We start from the raw sequence: 19,804 nt of genomic DNA, 5'->3' as shown, positions 1-19,804 counted from the left end.
CAGGGTTTGATCCCAGCAATGTTAAAAAATAACAGGGTTAAATCCCAAATGTAAGTGGTAACAGGGTTGGATCCCACAAAATGTTTAAAAAATATACCAGGGTTAAATCCCAACTGACAAAACATCCCTGGCAGCACAAGAGACTCACTATGATTTTTACAATTGTAGTGGGGTAGGATTAATGATCATTTGACTAATATCCCAAGCAATGTTCCCTCTAAGCTTGCCCAGCTTCTTTCTGGGTACTGCTCAGAAGAATATTAGCAGTGCACATAGACTATTCCCACCTATTTATAAAGATGTAATAAGGGAAAAGCCACAGCAACTACCTAATATTTGCTTTTTCTCAAAATGAAGATAAATGATACTAACTATTCTTCATATTCCGGCCTAACCTATTTAAATTGCCCAACTATACAATCTTGACCTTGAAAACCTAAAAACCCTAAAAACAGAATTCACCAACAAGAGGTTAAAAACTAATATGAAAAAGTGGCTATATGAACAAAACATATAACTAAGATATGCCTGCACATATTAACCAAACAATCTTCCCTCCCCACCAATGGCTCCTATACTTGATTCTAGCACATGACTTGAACTCTGCCCCAGGCCACATTCAGATATTAACAGAAAACCTTGACTCTGCCTAGCTTAGCTCTGCAAAAGGTTACCAGACTTAGATAATAGTCTCGTTTTATGTTTGTTATAATATGAATGATGTTCAAGCACAAGAATTTCTGTTATTCATGCTGCCTTAGCAAAAGCATTAGCCACACTAAGTTTCAGCTCAAATATTGGATATGGAATTTACTGAAGCAATTTACTAGGATGTCTAACCTCATTCCATGCTTCCAATTCTGTGTACATATGTCACACAAGCACTTTGGAAAGCCTGTGGGATATTTTTACCCATGCTGATGCGCCCCACTGCACCCCTTTGCCAATGGGAAAAGAAACAGCCAAAAATGGATGTGCTAACCCCTGTGCACGCAAAACTGTGCATGGTTCACCATCACAAAAGGCTGCACCCCCTGCCACACACAGTCAAAGTTGGGGTCGAAACAGAACTCACTGCAGTAGAATGCCAGTGGGTGCTGTTACATGTAACATGAAGCAAGGCCACAGAATTGGGCTAAAAACCGAAAATGCCTTTTAAAATGCAGATTCCCCAACCAATTGCAACCTTCAGAGTGCTGTTTCGGTGCTAAATTTAGTCATTTTCCAAGTGAACCATTGAAATTAAAAAGTTTACTGAAATCACAGATTCTCCAAATGGCTCAGAGAAAACCGGGCCTCACTGGCTGACAGCAGCTAAGAAATGTATTTCATGAAAAAGGCAACCCAGCAACCTTTATTTCAAGTTTCACAGGAGAAATGTGGCTAAAAGTGGCAACATATAACAATTTCAGCTGTGCAGAGAAAACTCCAAGCAAAGGCTGAATACTTATTTCCAGACTGCAAAAAAATTCCAGCACTCAAGGACAGAAATGGTGCTGAGTAGATGTGTATGCTGCAAAGGAAACTCTGATGTAAAAGACTCCGTTTAAATGTGCTTTGTCCATGAAGAAATTGCAAAATTTGCCTGTTTAAAAGCATGTTTTTGTGAAGTGCTTAATTCCTTTAATTGTCGAAATCCCCTTTAAACTCTGTTCATTTTATATCTTTTAAATGAAAGATTTTAGGTGAATCTTAAAGTAACCCAGTTTGGAGTTAACTGGTTAATTCTGATTGGACAGTACCCAGCCTGGGAAAGATGACACTTCATGTTGACACTCTGCTGCTACCTGGAAGGCTTAATTGATGCTGGAGGTTCTCCCATATTTAGAACAAAGACCTCATTAGATATTTATCTATGACTGAGCCAAGGACAATGATAGGCTGAGCATTGATTCCTTCTGGGGAGGGACAGAAAACTTCCCTCGACACCCCACCCTGACCAAAGGGATTTGACAGCTGTTGTTAGTTGAAAGGAGAGAAAAAGAAAACTACTGAAACCGCCTTCTGAAATCTATTGTTTTAAATGCCTATTGTGATTAAGTTTTGAAAACCTTTAACTTTGCCCCATGAAGGTTGACAAATCTAAAAATTGGTAGTTATAAATCTAATGTTATGCTCTGTCTGTACAGACATTAGTGAACACTGTACTTCATAAGGAACCAAAGTGACACCAAAACGCTAATTGTGGCAAAATTATTGATGCTACAAATATGATATTGTATACCCACTTTCTAGGGGTAATCGCCCAGATAGGTATTGAATTAGAAATTGTTAGGCCAAACTGTTATGATTAAAATTGATAAAATTCCACAGAACGACAAAGACAGCTCTCACAGAGATGGTAATTGGACATAAGTATAACTCACAAAATATATAATGTATGTGTCCAATTTTATTAGGTGGCATAATTATAGAAATATGCATTTGTGCAAAAGTTAAAATGTCGGAGTTCCTAAATCACATCATAGAGATGACAGCTCCTTTCTGACTTCCGACCAGAAGAAGTCCTTTGACCATTCACAGCAGTGGGGGTGTGGTTTGAAATTCTGCCCCTTCCATAAACTTTGTGATTTCACTTGGCATGATAAATATAGGAACTTTACCACACATAGACGCTGATTCCTGACTACCTCCGGATTTCCGTGCAGCGCTTTGTTCCTGACTACTTCATCCTGTCCGGAACTTTTCATCTTGTCCTGATTCCAGACTTCTTTGCATAACCAAGGCCCAGAATTTGCTGAACTCTTTTCAGCTAGGCCCAAATACGGAACCATCCCAAAAGAACTTCAGGAAGTAATTCTGATCCAGTCTGGCATGCTACCATTCATGCTTGCCTACTGAACTCACCATCCCGCTAATCTACCGTGTACAGTGACCAGAAGGGCCAATCAAAATCCAGTCTGAGGTGCAGTCCGAATTGACCAGAACCGCCCGGCTGACCAACATGCCAGAGGTTCACTGCTGCCGGTAGACCCGATCTGGGATGACCAGAACCCCGAAGGTCCAATCTTAAATTACAGTGGACTGTAAGTATAAACAGGAAATATAGTAACCCATAGTATATATTTGCCTTGTCCTACCCCAATCTCAACCATCCCTTCATTAACATCAGAACACTAACATTGTCAGAACCATTCTGGCCATGATTTTCCCATTTGTTTCATTAAACCATACCCATTAGTGATTTGGATTAAATAAAGTAATTCCCAGAACGGAAAACAGAGTATCACAAGTGACGAGTTACTAGCGGCAGTGCGGAACTGTGGAGATTCATGGGTGACATTCTCTTTTTCTTAGTCATTAATATAGTTTAAATAAACCAATCTGTCAGTTTTATACCCGAATTTCTACTTTTCTCTGTTCTATTTTTTCAAAAACGCCTCTCACTAAAACGTACATAACTTCTTCAGTTTTATAGATAGATTCGTAATTGCAACTCTCACTTAAACCTACGACCCTTAGCTACATCCACAACTAAAACATTTTGGAACAATATATTTGACCCAATTGTATTAAAAATCATATAGTGGAAATTAGGCACAAATTCGCATTTTGCAAAAGTTTTACACGTGTCTTTTTCCATTCAAAGTGTTTCTTAACTCCCATTATGAACTGAAGTGTGTATTGCTGTTTATCTTGTAGCTCATGTTTGTTATGACCTGTTTAGTGTTGCTCTCATAAGAATTTCTATCAATTTAAGGATTTTTGCACATTTGTCATTGTTTCACAAAGTCATTTCCAACTGTCAGTTTTTAAAAGTGTCCATGTTCCAAAAACATGTTCTCTCTTGTTTGGGGAGGGAAGATAATATTCCAACACTGTATTCTGCTGTTCATTCCTGAAAACCTGCTGCTCACTTACATCTGTGTAGAATTGCTCATCTCTGAATTAAGAACTGTGCAGGGGGAAATATTAACCTAAGCGCTATCTCTTCACAAACCAAACATGTCTTTTCCCTGTGTTTTATCTTCTGTGTTGTTCAAAAGTGAATTCAATTGCCTTACTTATTTTCTGAATTGTATTGTCACCACATTGGTGATTGCTATATTTTTAGAAATAGTGTTTTAAGATGCTCCTTTTACATCCATTTCTAAAGAATTGCGGTTGTTGGGAAGGGGAAATTGCCTTCCAAACACTTCAAATATGGTGTCTCACTAACTATGCAGGCTCAAAAAGTGGCTTACATCGTTAAGTTGCGCACGTGGAAAATAATGTGCGCACAAAGAAAAATCATGTCTGAACCTAGGGAAAAATAATTACAGGGAACATTGATTGCAAGTGCTGCTTGCCATATTAACTAACCACTTAAACCAAGAGTATTGTCATGGATTCTCAACCCGGTCTGTGTGAATTGTGCCACCAAATAGATAATCATTGACTGAGATGCTGAACGTTCGATTTTGTCCTTGTAGGACCATTCATATAGCGGATTCAAGAGTCAGCGAGGGCTCTGTTCTAGAGACCTGCCATTCTATTAATGGTGTGCAAAGTTGATGGCTCGAATAGTATATTTGTCAATTCTGCGATAATTCCTGATGATGGTTTCCTTGGATTAGTTTGTTGATCCTTGGTTTTGTGATAACTCAAATATACATTGTTGATTATGTAAATATTTCTGAATACAATTGGAAATGAAAACTGAACAAAAGTCTCTATGGCAATTACATTAGTACAAACAATACTTGTGGTGGGTCCACTTGCTGAGTTTTATTTCCTAAAGAAACATGTATATGAATTCTCAATAATACCAACCAACTACTGTTTGTCGTTTGACAATAACCTATAGTGTGCAGGGGATGAAAGTGTTCCACAGCTCGTGGACACCATTTTTCTTTGTTCTCTAGACCATTGCAACCTAGTCTCAGGGTTGCTTTTCACTCCTCTGCACCTCACCAAAACTGTTGAACCAACCTGGGATTCATATACAACAATAGGTATGCACATGTGTTACTTTCCTTTTCCTGTTCAAAATTCCTGAGAAAGAACAGTCAAAGTTCCTGACATCCCTGATGGTGTGTTGACAAAACAAGTTGTTGCATTTTTTCCAGCATCTATGCTTCATTACATCTGTTTCCAAGCACAGTATCAGTGCATATTTGCACATTTAACTGCATCATGTGCCGCTCAGTGGTTCTGTGAGTTTACACTGCCCACTGACCCTTTAACCTTTAAATATGTTTTGAGAAATTAAATGAGCAGGTTTTCAATGGTCCCTTTCATTGACGCTATGTATGGATCCCCTGCAAGGTTGTGAGCACCTCCCTCGCCAGCTCGACTGCATCATTCTCTGCAGCCAAATCACAGGTCCTTAATATGTTGTGCAGGTTCTGTTCTAGCAAGGACAGCAGTAAGTAGCACAGCATGATGGAGACTCCCAGCTAACATATATGGTGGTATCCTCAAAAGATTGTAGCACAGAAACAACATTAGATTACTGCTGGCCCTGTCATTGTAGTGAAATGACTACTGTCCTACAGATGTACAAGCCTTAGTAGTGGCAAGACAGCCTACTCAGCCCTCACACTATTACAAACCAGCAGTGATTCCAGCCATGCAGTTTAGGCAGGCACAGTTTGTTGTGATAATGTGGACAGAGGGCAGGCCAGGCTATACACTTAAAGGGATGGTCTAGTAAAAAAATGTATTTAAAAAATAGATAGGCAACATAAAAAAAAAATACTAGCATTCTCCGTTTTAAAACTTCCTATGTAAAATTTTGAGCTATTCAAGCTCAAAATTCACAAAAGCAAGCACATGGGCGCATCCATTTTGTGAAATGGATGCCCCGCCTGTGCTGGCTTTTGCTTTTGCGGCACTAATGAAGGAAAAGCCAGCCAGTTGTAGTAAACAAAGGCTACCGCTGGGTGGCTTTCCCTTCATTAGTGCTGTAGGCGGAGGACGGGGACCGGAGACCAGAGCAGGAAAGCTGCAGCTGAATCTCGGGAAGTGCTATTTTTTTTTTTTTTTTTTAAATAAGCACTAGCTGCGTTTTTTTTTCTAAGTTTTCCGGGCTGGAGGAGCCCGGAAAACTTAGAAATAAAACTGCAGCTTTAAAAATGTTGTACTTATGTTTGCGGTTGCTTTTGAAGCGACCGCAAACATAAATACAATGTTATTGTGTTGGAAAACGCTGCGGTTTTTCTTTCCAAGTTGCTCAGGCTCCTCCGGTTCGGAGGAGCCTGAGAAACTCGGAAAGAAAAACCGCAGCGTTTTCCAACACAACCGCGTTGTTTCTGCCTGAATCTGCTTTCCCATTTGGGAGCCCGAGAGCCCCAAATGGTAAAGCAGATTCAGGCAGAAACAACGCGGCATTGCGGAAAACAACCGCGTTGTTTCTGCCTGAATCTGCTTTCCCATTTGGGGCTCTCGGGCTCCCCACGGGGAGCCCGAGAGCCCCAAATGGGAAATCAGCTGCAGGTAGAAACACTACGCGGCATGTAAACATAACCACGTGTGTTTCTGCCTGCTGTGGCTTTCACTTTGGGTCTCCGGTGCTGGAGCACCGGAGACCCAAAGTGATAGCCACAGCAGGCAGAAACACACGCGGTTGTGTTGGAAAATGCTGCGGTTTTTCTTTCCAAGTTTCTCAGGCTCCTCCGAGCCGGAGGAGCCTGAGAAACTTGGAAAGAAAAACCGCAGCGTTTTCCAACACAATAACGTTGTATTTATGTTTGCGGTCGCTGCAAAAGCAACCGCAAACATAAATACAACATTTTTAAAGCTCCAGTTTTATTTCTAAGTTTTCCGGGCTCCTCCAGCCCGGAAAACTTAGAAAAAAAAACGCAGCTAGTGCTTATTTAAAAAAAAAAAAAAAAAATAGCACTTCCCGAGATTCAGCTGCAGCTTTCCTGCTCTGGTCTCCGGTCCCCGTCCTCCGCCTACAGCACTAATGAAGGGAAAGCCACCCAGCGGTAGCCTTTGTTTACTACAGCTGGCTGGCTTTTCCTTCATTAGTGCCGCAAAAGCAAAAGCCAGCACAGGCGGGGCATCCATTTCACAAAATGGATGCACCCATGTGCTTGCTTTTGCGAATTTTGAGCTTGAATAGCTCAAAATTTTACATAGGAAGTTTTAAAACAGAGAATGCTAGTATTTTTTTTTTTATGTTGCCTATCTATTTTTTAAATAAAAATGTTTACTAGACCATCCCTTTAAGAGTGGTGTGAATGGGGTAATAGTAGCAATTGAAACAACAATAGTGCAACAGCCCAAAATAAAGGGATGAACAATCAAGGTTCTATAACAATATATATGCTTTAATTAAACACATCAATATGCTAAAAACAGAAACCTACTCCAGTGGAAACAACACAAGATATGCAGAATGTAGATGATGCAGGTTCTCTGGTTGAAGTAGTAGGGGGGAGACAAGACATTTTAAACAATGTCATCTAAAGGATATCTCATGTGCAAAAATATGCAAAGGGATGGCTTAGAAGTCGTTAAGGTCCCAGCAGGGTACCCAGGGCGCCAGAGTTTCTCAAAAGTACCTATATCAGTTTGTGAATGTTTGGGGCATCAAGGCTTGGGGATGCTGTCTTTGCGGGTTGAGCAAGGATCAGATGCAGTGAGTTGTGATTGTCTGATGGGCAAGGTGGCGTTCAGACTGGTTGCTCTCTTTGGTTCAAAGGCAGCATTTGAGCGATGCAGTTCAGAGGGCTCACCAAGCTCAGTTTGAAGATCAAGTCGGTTCGAGACATTGGCAACTGCCAAGTCAGGTTGATGACTGACGCAATGGTTTTAGCGGTTCGGGCCAAGGGCATGTGGTTCAAAACTGTGATCCTGATGCTCCAATGTGCTGTTTGAAGAGGCAGTGGTCTGAAGTCATCCAAAGTGGCGAGCTGGTTGTTCGAGCCAAACACGTTATGTGACGTGCTTTGTAAAAAGTGGTGTCAAGTCAGTTCAATGAATGCAGCAATAGCAGTTCCAAGAAAGTTTGAAGTAGTGCCTAAAGTAGAACTGCAGGTCATGGTGCTCCGAAGGCATTGAAATACAATCAACTCTGGATTGATCATGGATTGACAATGTAGAATGCAGGAAACTAACTGTGTTACTTCTTCTGTTGCTGTGAGTCCCTGTCCAATGGCTCAGGGACATGATTTGAACTTTTCTCATCACTCCAAATCTGGGGAAGACTAGTTATCACATGCAGGAGTCTTTCACCTTCAGTGATGAGCATGGATTCCAGCGAAGTTGGTAGTGGGGCAGGCCCTGGTCCAAAAGCAGTTAAACCCAGATTTGTCCTGGGGATGAGAAGGGAACTGGGCTTGCCTCTGACTTGGAAAACCTGCCGTCATCTCTCAACTGGAGGACTTTGGAAAGGTCTACGCTTCCAACTGGGTCCATATTAATTTCTTCTCATTGTACTTGAAGGTCCAAAATTAATGACATTAGTAGGAGGAGACCCTTTCCTTATAAAGGCAAAAGGCCACACTGGACTGGGTAAATGCAAGCCTGTATTAAGGGGTCCAATCCCGTTTAAGGCAACAACTAATTGTGCTGCGAAGTGGTGTCTAAGTGGTCTGGCGTGGTCGGAGTCTGTCATCCATTGCCACGATTTTGAAGGAGGAGCTGCAGCAACTACAAAACACCATCCGCGGCGCGGAGCGCGCGCGGTGCGAAGTGGTGTCTAAGTGGTCTGGCGTGGTCGGAGTCTGTCATCCATTGCCACGATTTTGAAGGAGGAGCTGCAGCAACTACAAAACACCATCCGCGGCGCGGAGCGCGCGCGGTGCGAAGTGGTGTCTAAGTGGTCTGGCGTGGTCGGAGTCTGTCATCCATTGCCACGATTTTGAAGGAGGAGCTGCAGCAACTACAAAACACCATCCGCGGCGCGGAGCGCGCGCGGTGCGAAGTGGTGTCTAAGTGGTCTGGCGTGGTCGGAGTCTGTCATCCATTGCCACGATTTTGAAGGAGGAGCTGCAGCAACTACAAAACACCTTCCGCGGCGCGGAGCGCGCGCGGTGCGAAGTGGTGTCTAAGTGGTCTGGCGTGGTCAGGCGGAGGGCCGCGGTAGCGGTAGCCCTGTCCCAGAAGCTCACACGGTAAGCCCTTCCAAGCTCTTAAGCTTTCTTTTCTTGCATCCAGCCCATAAACTTCAATTCCTACACCTATCCCACTTAAAATCACTAGCATTGAAGCTTGCTAACTCATCACACGCACCCAAGTTCCCAGCGTATAAAATCTGTTCATTCCAGAAATGGAAGAAGATGACGGGCGTCGTCTTCGCAGCTCGAGGAAAGGAGCAGGAGGGCCCAGAACCGGTGCAGCCATTGAAAGAGACGAGATAAATAGATCGACAAAGAAGAACGACGCTCCCTCTGAAGTCACCGATGCATCGTTAATATCCCTCATACAAACGAGTTGCGAGCACACCGGCCCGCGGACAGTCAATCTAGAAAGAAACCACAAGTCTGCGCAGACCCCCATTACAATCGTTGAAATTACGATGAACGAGGAAACAATAACCAGCGTCCAAAATCACAAACATTTGGAAACCGAAGAGAGCAAAGAAGGCAAGGACGGCAAAAAGTCTGCATCCCCACAACTCGGCACTCCCAAGCAAACTACACCGCCAACCCCCGGAGGGGGGTCGGAGTGTATGCATGAAGAGAGCCTGGAGCAAAGTGAGGGAACAGACGAACGCCCTCAAAATAAAGACGTCGAAGAAACGCCGCAATCAAGCTCTACCAACTCTGGATTGTCTACAGTCACCTTTGATCTGCCGTCAGAGGATGAAGATCGTGCGCACATGAAGAACACACAACCCGCAATCGAAATAGAGAGCTGTGAACCGTATAGACAGAAAGAGAAAAAATCTGAAAAACAAACTCATGACCAATCATCAACGAAGACCCATCAACAAGTAAGAGTCCTAGTGCACGCTGCAAACAACGAAGAAAACCTCCAGGAAAGTATAAACGATACGGAACACGCTCCACCAGAAACGAATGGCGTAGAAAGCGCACCAACATCAGAGCGAAACATGAAAAAAAGAAGTAGAGACAGTTGCGAAACCACATTCGGACAATCTAGTTTGCACAAACTAACCAATCAAAAGAATACTAAATCAAATATGCATGCAAGATCCAAAGTGAATCGATCAATTAAGAACGCATCACTCACTACGAAAGAGCGGATGAGCAAAAGCGCAAGCATCGTGAAATAAAAAAAAACAAATACTATGCGAATGCTGACTGACTTTTTTGAACTCCAGCTACTGAAGAAATCACGAAACTTCATGGAAATTTCTGATGCAGAAATGTTAACAGCCATAAGCGAAAACATACCACACGCAAAACAACGAAGAATGGACCTCACACCTGAAGCTGGATCGCCACAAGCAGACAAAACCGCAGTTCAAAGAAGTACATCAATAGACTCAACTGTCAAGGACGATAAAAAAACAAACGCAAATAACGAGAATGCAACAGGTCAAATGGCAAAAATCAGCCCCTCTATGAATATAGACGAAGACACACCTAATAGAAAAAACGCACCTTATCAAGACACCACAGAAGGTGTGTACTCAACATCGTTTAACACAGACCAAGAGAGCGCGACAAGCGATGAACAACCGACTCGAAGCAATAACGAACTTAAAGAGCCTCAAAAGGCCATTGCGGTCATAGCAAAAACACAAGAACAAGAAAGCCCACCTCAGACCTCTGTGTCAGAAGTATCCCCATTACGAGCTGCATCCAGTCAAAGTCTCAGCCCACGCTCAACCAGTCATCACGCGACAGAAACAAAAGAACTAAATAAACATTTAAAGACAGCGGAACTGGACATGCAAGGGGATAAAATAAAAGATCGACCTCAATGGATCTTTCCGACAGAAAAAATAATACAAACGGAAGCAAGAGGTTCTTATCATCCACGAACACCTAGGAGAAGCCATAGCGAATTTGAACATCAGTCAGGCAGAACCTCATGCCCACAAACGCCAAACGCAGTACAAGAAGCATCCTAAAAAAAAACGGACCTACAAGGAATTATGTCTGTCATAACTATTGCACTCAATCCCTTCTGCAAATTATATGAGACCATGAATGACGCAGTAAAAGATCAACAAGTTATCCTAGCAATGTTGCTGACAAAAATAGTATACTTGGAAGGTTACATCACAGCAAAAGGAAATCACACAAACAACAAAGGTACAATAGAGTCAAGTAGCAATGACACGATCATCAACCGCACAGAAACGACAAATGAAACATTGTCTAATCAACCAAGCAAGTCTATCAACACATATCAAGTAGGAACACAAACAGAGACCATCATCGACTTAACAGTTGACAGAAAAGCAATTGAAAAAGAAAAAACACAGCAAAACACAGCAAACAATAACGAGATCACAAACATCAAAAATAATGTGACCACGAAACAACAAACGCCATCGGTAATGTTGGTACTAAATCAAGCAAACGCTAATGACAAATGCGAGACCAGACTTGTAACACCCTCATTTGGCATTTTTGAAACAACTGGCCGAAAAGACAAACCGAATAACGGTCCAAAAACAATCTCAACCTGCATCAACAAGGATGTCTTAAAAGCCACCGCCAATAATCAGAACATAGAAAAAGAATCGAACCCAAGTTTTGAAACAATAGCACCAGTCGCAGCATCAAAACGGAACACGAGTAGCTCAACGCCCACCACAACAGGGGAAAACAGTAACTCAGAAAGCGCAACAAACAACAAAAGTAAACAAATTAAAAACCAGAATTTCAAGGATAAACTGAATTTAACAGATCCCCTAACGAATCTGAGCACATACTCGGATGAAATCAGTGATTCACCAATAACACCAACCACAGTCAATCAAAAGGCAGAACAAACACAATCACTGAAACAAAAAACTACAACAACTACAGAAGAAAATCACGCGAAAATGCTGCAAGAATGTGACTTTGAAACTTTAGAACAAAAACGAAATCGTCTAACAAAGTATGCAGCATCCCGTGAGAACAAAGAAGAGCACAAGCAAATACATACCACAATCAAACATACAGAAACCAACAAAAGCAAGAACACCGATAAAACAACTCACATCAGAAACAAATCAGAAGAACTGTCGACAAAAAAGAATAAGAAAATGGACAGAGAGCCAATAACTACTTCACAAGTACAAAACAAAACACAAGAACTTCAAGTGGACAAAAAACGAAAGTCAAAGGTGTACGAAGAAACACCCAAGAAACGAGATTACGAAGTAAGAAGATCTAACAATAACACCAAACACAATCCAAGCTCAAGAATTAAACAACAGAACGAGACAAACAAACGAGCATCTCATGCTTCAAAAACAAGAAATACAGAAACTGAAGAAAACGACGAGTTATATTCCACGAAAAATGTCTCAAGATATTTCATCAGACTGACCCAACGAAGTTGCATAAAAGAAGAGATCATTCTAAATCGAAGAACGGTCTTAAAAATATTACGTCAAGTTAAAGACTTGCAGAGACTTCACACAGACAACTTGAAAATTGTCGAACCATGGCATACGCAACATGGGGCAGCTACAATACTGCATTTAACGTCGTTAACAACATTCAAAAAAATTCTAAACAACAAAAGAGATATCTACAATTCTGGTTACCACGTGGAAGATCTCACAACTCACAGAAACGAAGAACGCATTGAATCAATTAAGATCAGAGAGACCGATGCCACAGAAAGCAAACCCTTAACCACGAAACATGAGAAGCATGTCACAAAAGACACAGAGGACTACCCTCAGAAAGACCACAAAGTAATAATGGAATTCGAAACATCAAAAAAACATCAGAGATCACATCATGATAAGAGCAAAAATGAGCACTACAAAACCAAGAATGACTCAGTACACAATAAAACAACGAAGAAAGAAAAAACGGCAACGCAACAACAGAAATTAACCATAGATGGTACCACAAAAATAACTTGTACGCAAAGAGTCGGCTCAACACCCACTGCTCAACACAAACAAAGCCCAAACACAAGCAACAAAACAGGAATCTGGGCCTGGTTACCACGAGCTTTAAACCTACATCGTAAACAATAGCCACTCAAGACAGCGGAAGCAGTCACATGCAACGAACCAACAGAAATCAACAATGACATCAAGTTATGTTCATGGAACACACGAGGTCATGCACATCTGAATGCTCCGGGAGGCCCCAATCTTGGAGAATTCCACATAATCTGTCTACAGGAAACTTGGTTGCAGCAAACTCCTACACTAGAAGGTTATCAAATCATTCTATCCCCTGCTGCAAGAGGATCCAAAGGACGTCCAACTTCAGGTCTACTAATAGCCTGCCGAAACGGTTATGGAGCCTCCATTGTACAAACGATGATTGCAAATCAATCAATCTTAGCAGTAGAAATTGCCTGGCAAGGCAACGCAAATCATAAGACAGATTTTTCAAAACTGGCGATAATAAACCTCTATTGGAACCCAGCTGCAATCACTACAAAAAAATTCATAAACCTTTGTGAAACAACAATTGACACAATAAGAACTGAGCACGACATAGAAAACATCCTGATATGCGGAGATCTAAATGTCACCCAAAAAATTAACACGAACGCAACGGAATCACAAAAGGCGTCTGTATACCGTGGCACAATCTGGCGAAAGTTCACCGACTCGAGTGAGCTACACAACTTGGATGAAGTGTTCGTAGAAATAGATAGAATAGCAACCTGGCAGAGAGCATCCTCAGCCTCCACGATCGATTATATCTATGTATCTAAATCCATGTTGCAACGCCTACAATTTTTCAAAGTACGGCACACTCCAACAAGTGACCACAACTTGCTAGAAACTGCATGGAACCTCAAAACAAACAAAAACTGTCAAATGAACATACAAATTGAGGCAAACGCGAAAGGCACCAGAATTAAATTAAGCAGTGCTGAAATTCTCAAAATCACAGCAAAATACAAGGCCATTACCACATCAGCGACATGCCTCAATATCGACTACCAACCCCTACTGCTGCCGTACATACAATCAACAAAAAGAAAAAGAAATGCAACAAACAAAAATCCAAGGCACGTATACAACAAAGTTCTAATTGATAAAAGACGCGAATACAGAAGACTCCTTCGAACAGCCTCCAAGCAAACGCCCACAAATGGCATATCAGAGATGGAAAATATCAAAACAAAATACAAAGCCTGGGTAAGATCATATAGACACAATTTATACCAAGAGGACGCCGAACAAATAACAAAAGCGCTCATCAACAACAATAGCAGGAACTTCTGGTCCTTAATACACAACGTTGAACAATCCCAGGATAATCAAATTCTAAATAATATCAGTCAATACACATGGGAAAGTCATTTCAGCAAAGTCTTCAAATCCGATCTAAACGCAAAACCACAGGCACAACAACCAACAGGTGAACAATGGTTGAACTTAGACAAAAAAGAAGACATCATCGATATCATCAACAAATTGAAAAACTCTTGTGCGCCAGGCCCAGATGGCATCAGTAATGCAGAACTAAAAAACCATCCAGAGGAATGGGCCACCTTGCTAAGCGCCATCTTTAAGCGATGCAACGAAACGAGATCACTACCACAATCCTGGTCCAAAGCAATTGTGGTACCAATCTACAAAAAAGGTAGTCTCACGGATCCAACAAACTTCCGACCTATCGCTCTACTAGATGTCATGGGGAAAGTATACGCCTCACTACTCTTGACGAGATTCCAAAGATGGGCGGCCTCTGCAGAATGTAATGACGAAATGCAAACGTGGTTCAAGAAACACACAGGTACAACATGTAACATACTAGTGTGCAGTATATTAAAAGCAAAAACCCTAGAAAAGAAGCACCGTCTATTTGCTGCTTATATTGACTTTTCACAAGCGTTTGACAGAGTTGAAAGATCTCTCCTGTGGAACAAACTTGAAGCATGGAAATGTCCCCACGCTCTGTTAGAGCCAATCCAAGCTCTGCACCAGGAAACATCCATAAGAGTCAGACTCAGCCGTGAAGGTGACCTATCATCCGAAATAAACACCACGCGAGGAGTCAAACAAGGTTGCCCATTAGCATCAGCACTTTTTATCACCTATATAGGTGACATTCAAAATATGAAAAGTCCAACACGAGTCTTCCCACCAACATTAGGTAAAACACAAATTGGACACCTACTCTACGCTGATGACCTAACGATTTTTGACCAAACCCAAATTGGCCTGCAGCGTAAACTTGATGCCCTTCTAATCTACGCCAATAGCAATCACCTGGAAATCAATATTAATAAAACAAAAATCATGATTTTCCAATCCCATCCAAGAAAGGAAAACTTTCAATGGCATTTGGGCAAAACCAAAATCGAAGTGGTCTCAAACTTTAAATACCTAGGAGTCCACATGGACAGTTCTCACCATGAGACCACAATGCAGCAGGAATTACACACAAAAATGAACAAACTAACAGCGCAAGCAAAAAAAATCAACAGCAAATTTGGAAAATTCTCCCTGAAACCAATAATAAACTTTTACAAGATGAAAGTCGTACTTACCATCATATACGGCAGTGAAGCCATGCCAATGATTCCACAGAAAGTCTGGTGTAAACTAGAAGCTCATTTTTGGCGCAAAGTTCTCAATCTACCGAATTCGACTCCAGGGACAGCAATACGACGCGAACTTAGTTTACAATCCCTAGAATGCGCCGCAACCTGTAATGGAGTCATGCTATACCGCAAATGCAGAATGGACAGCAAAAACAAAATCTTCAGCATCATTAAACAAGAAATGAATGACAACACGTGCAACATGATAACCAACTGGCAAAGGCAAAATCAAAAAGTATTAGAGACAATCAACTCAGATGAAGATGAACTTATCACAAATCCATGCAAAGTGCTGAAGAAGATAAAAGACTTGGACTGGGCCAAAACGATCGATGACACCTCGATGTTAAAACTCATCGCTCACCTACCAAGTTTCACTGCAAAAAGAAATGAACTACAAAACTATATAAAGCAATTTCCAAACAGGCAAGCACAGATCTTAATCCTACGCGCTAGGCTCAACCTATTCAAAACAAACGAAATAAGATACATACGAGGACAAACACAGTCAAACATCTGCAGATTCTGCTCCAACGATACACAACCCCCAACGGAGACAATAAGACACTTACTCATGACATGCACAGCGACCGCAGCACTTAGACAGTGCTATCTGCCAATGATATCAGGTTTCAGCGCACTGCCAGAAGAGCAACTATGGTGGTGCAGACTCATTGGGGGAGACAAAACAACGTGGCAAATAGCAACTGCAAAAATGCTAGAACATATCGATGCAAAGTTACTAAATGCGAACAATGAATAGCAAAACAGAAGTCTGCAAAACAGAAAACAAAGACATGTCTTTCTCTGATCATCGTTTGTAGTCAACTGCAAAAAGTGTAAAATTGTAAAATCATATTTTGATAAAACAATTAAAAAAAATAAAAAAAAAATTGTTGCCTGCTTGCATCCTACCCTAAGTGATTTGCTGTGGAGAAGACAGGAAGGACAAATCCCACTGAAATCCAAGATGTAGCAACCCTTCACCCATTCCATTCAGCTCTGTCTGACTGTCTCATCCCACCCTCATTTGAAACCTACAACTTTAAAGGTCCTTTGGTATGCAACACCCTGGTTTAAAGCTGGCCATTTTGTTTAGGGAGTGACACTTTGGAACCAGTTCACAGGGGCGCCTGCTGAGAGCTGCCAGGACTGAAGAGAGGCGTTACCCAACCTCACAAAGGATCAAAGAGAGGCACAGTCATCCTGCACATTGCCCTTCTGGCTGAGCAGAAACAGGCAGAACACACACACCCCTTCACTAGCTGGCCTGGGCTCACAGTATTGACATGTGTATATCTGCCGTGGCTGCAATAATTATGTGAACTACCAGCCACCATACAAAAAACCAGCTCTGGCTTATATCTCAGGTTTACCCTGACACCAAGTGGTAGGGAATCATAATTGTTGTTTTGGAAGAGAGGTGCTGATTCAAATGTAAATTCTGGTCTGCATGGATTTTGCTGCCGTCACTGCAGGAGGTGTACCCTATGCTTTTGGCATGGAGATTTCTGAAAGGCGGCAGTTTAGAAGATCACCCTTTCTGAGATGGATTACCTGCATCATTTTGCTATTAAAGAAAAGAGAAATCCAGCTAGGGATTCCACACCTTTGCCAGATGGCAATCCCTCCGAGTCATATAGTAATCAATGTCATACCCAATGCTTAGCAATGACTCTTGCAATCATAGATTATGGCATGGTTCAATTTGCCAATCCAACATGAACAATGTGGAGTTTAAACTTGTTGCAGCCGTGGTCTCCAAGCTGTGCTGTTGCAACGTATGCACACTTACAATTAGTACAGTGAATTTCCTGCACTATAGGTCTGATCTTCTGGGCCACATCAATTATTCCCGTCATTGGCTATGACTACTGATAAAATAAGTCACCAAATGTTAAAGTCATTTTCACAGGTTTGCCAATGGATAGGAGAGCAATTAGAGTACACTAGTTGCCAGCTCCATCAAAAGCCAGTTTTAATTGTTGGTGGCTTAACGAACGATAAAATCCATCCACTTTTCCCAGATGTCAACTCTGCTGTGGCATCTGTCATCAAACCATTGCGTGAAAAACATGGCCCAAGTGGAAAGGAAGGTCAGACAATGTTTAGTGACAGTCATGTATTCAACGTTCTGGCTACTGGTCCACTTTCCATGGCAAAATGGACATTATAGCACTCAGATTCAACCAAGGCTTGCCTAATTATGGAAAGTGCATTGGTATACAGTGCTCTACTAGAGCTCGGGTACGCCTCAGTATTGCAATCACGTCTGGGCAGCTTTGTAGAAAAATTATCACTGAGTGGGAATGACTGAGTAGTGAACGAGTATTTCCACAAGATGTCAAAAACCAGGTTTTTCTACAAAGGAATGTGGCAAGTGCATGATAGGCAACATTAGCCCCAGTTATGTGTTGAATGGAGTGCAGTCTGTTTGTTTCCACACGTGCCCACTTTCATCACACTCAGCTGGTGCAACGGGAGCGCACTGCTAAGCTAGCCTGTCTGTACTGAAGATATGTTACTGAAGATATGCGCCCAGATGCCCATGGGCCAGGCGCGCTCTACAAATGAAACTTATACAAATACAAATATGAATACTGTTCACCACTAGTGAAGAAGGGTTGGAGGTTGGTGTGTCCATACCATGGCACAAAAGCAATGTTTTCTGGATGGACGGTGCATGCAGATGGTTGTAGGCTGATTAGCTGATGGTAGTGGGAGGGCTGCAGTTAAGGTTGTGTGGGTTCATTCCAGTCCTGTGCATGGTGCTGCAACATGTGGGGACCCATAGATGGGGTACTAACGTTGATTACAACCTTCCCAATGCATTCACTTTTCTTGTACGGGATTCTCACGGCCCATTGTGCCATCTTCAGTCATTTATGAATAACGTCCACTCTTTGTAATGTCATGGCAGTCCACCTGTCTGGCTAAGAAGGGTGTACTGATTGCAGCAGTGTGGTGGCGATTGCTGCACCTGCTGTCAGTCTATGTCTAAAAGACACTTTACATAGTGATGGACAAGCTTATGTGTCATTGTCATTTTATTCTTGATATCAGTGGTGTCCATGCTCATGCTAGTAGCCTGAACTTGAATGGGTTATAAAGTTGGCCTTGCGTATTAGCTTAATAACTATTCACAAGCTCATTAGTCGATGTGGGAGGTTCTTAAAACTAGCCAATTCCCATAATCTGTTTCGCTAAACCGTGTGCCTTTTCACTTTCTTTTCATTAGGTGAAAACTGCACTGCCCCTCTTATGCCGCAGGGAGAATTGATTGGACCTCTGGCATTCCCTGTGCACTTAGTAGTTGTTGCAGCTGCTGTACAACACCCTCTAATCACGCCACATGCCATCCACTCCCACTGACTCATTTCTGAAGATGCATTGACACTCAAGGTGGGAATTTCTCCACCCACGTAACAATAAGTGGCAAGTGTGTTGCACACTCATTTGGTACCACGGAAAGTCACCTTCCATCAACCAACTGACTCTGGGGTATTCTCCTCTTTGATACCCACTGATAACACATTTCAGATGCATGGTTCTCATGCAAGGTGGTCACTAGGATGGCATTATCCCTAGCAGTCAGAAGATGGAAAGTGTCCTGTATACTCAGTGACTTAACACTACTAAATGGTGATATTGTGCCTCCACCCAACTCTTGCATATTCTCCCATAGTATTCCTGCCTCCCTATTCACATACATATGTCCCTCTCAATTACAGATACTTAAGGCCATTTGCCTCCCTCCAATCAACTCAACAAATCACCAACCTATGTTCTACCTCCCCCTAAAGCAAGTACCATAATGCAACTCAAATTAGAGATACCCCCTATCTAATTACACTAGCCAAGCTGCCAGCAATCTGCTGCCTTTGCCTACAATACTGACAACGTCCAGCAGCACCTAGCCCTAAAGGCGCAACTCCCTTACCCCCACCCCCTCCTCTACCAAGAAGGAACACCGATAACGTTCTGATTGTTCTGAGCTTGGGAAATCCAGGAGGATCAGAGTTTATCTGAAAGAGTTCATCAAATACTATTTGTAATAATGTGATGAATGTTGACTATAAAAAGGTACCGTTGACTCTGAGAATGTCAGATGTTGGCTGTTTTGTTTATTTGCTGCTGCATATATTTTAGAAATACCATGGTGCTTTGTACATTCACCTAACATTGTGCGACATCGAATTTTTCAGAAGTCTTTCTA

This window comes from Ambystoma mexicanum, chromosome 5q (genome assembly GCF_040938575.1).
Source record: "Ambystoma mexicanum isolate Mex_15411 chromosome 5q, UKY_AmexF1_1, whole genome shotgun sequence".
Taxonomy (NCBI): Eukaryota; Metazoa; Chordata; class Amphibia; order Caudata; family Ambystomatidae; genus Ambystoma; species Ambystoma mexicanum.
The sequence above is the reverse complement of the archived record's forward strand: the minus strand, read 5'-3'. Positions refer to the sequence as shown.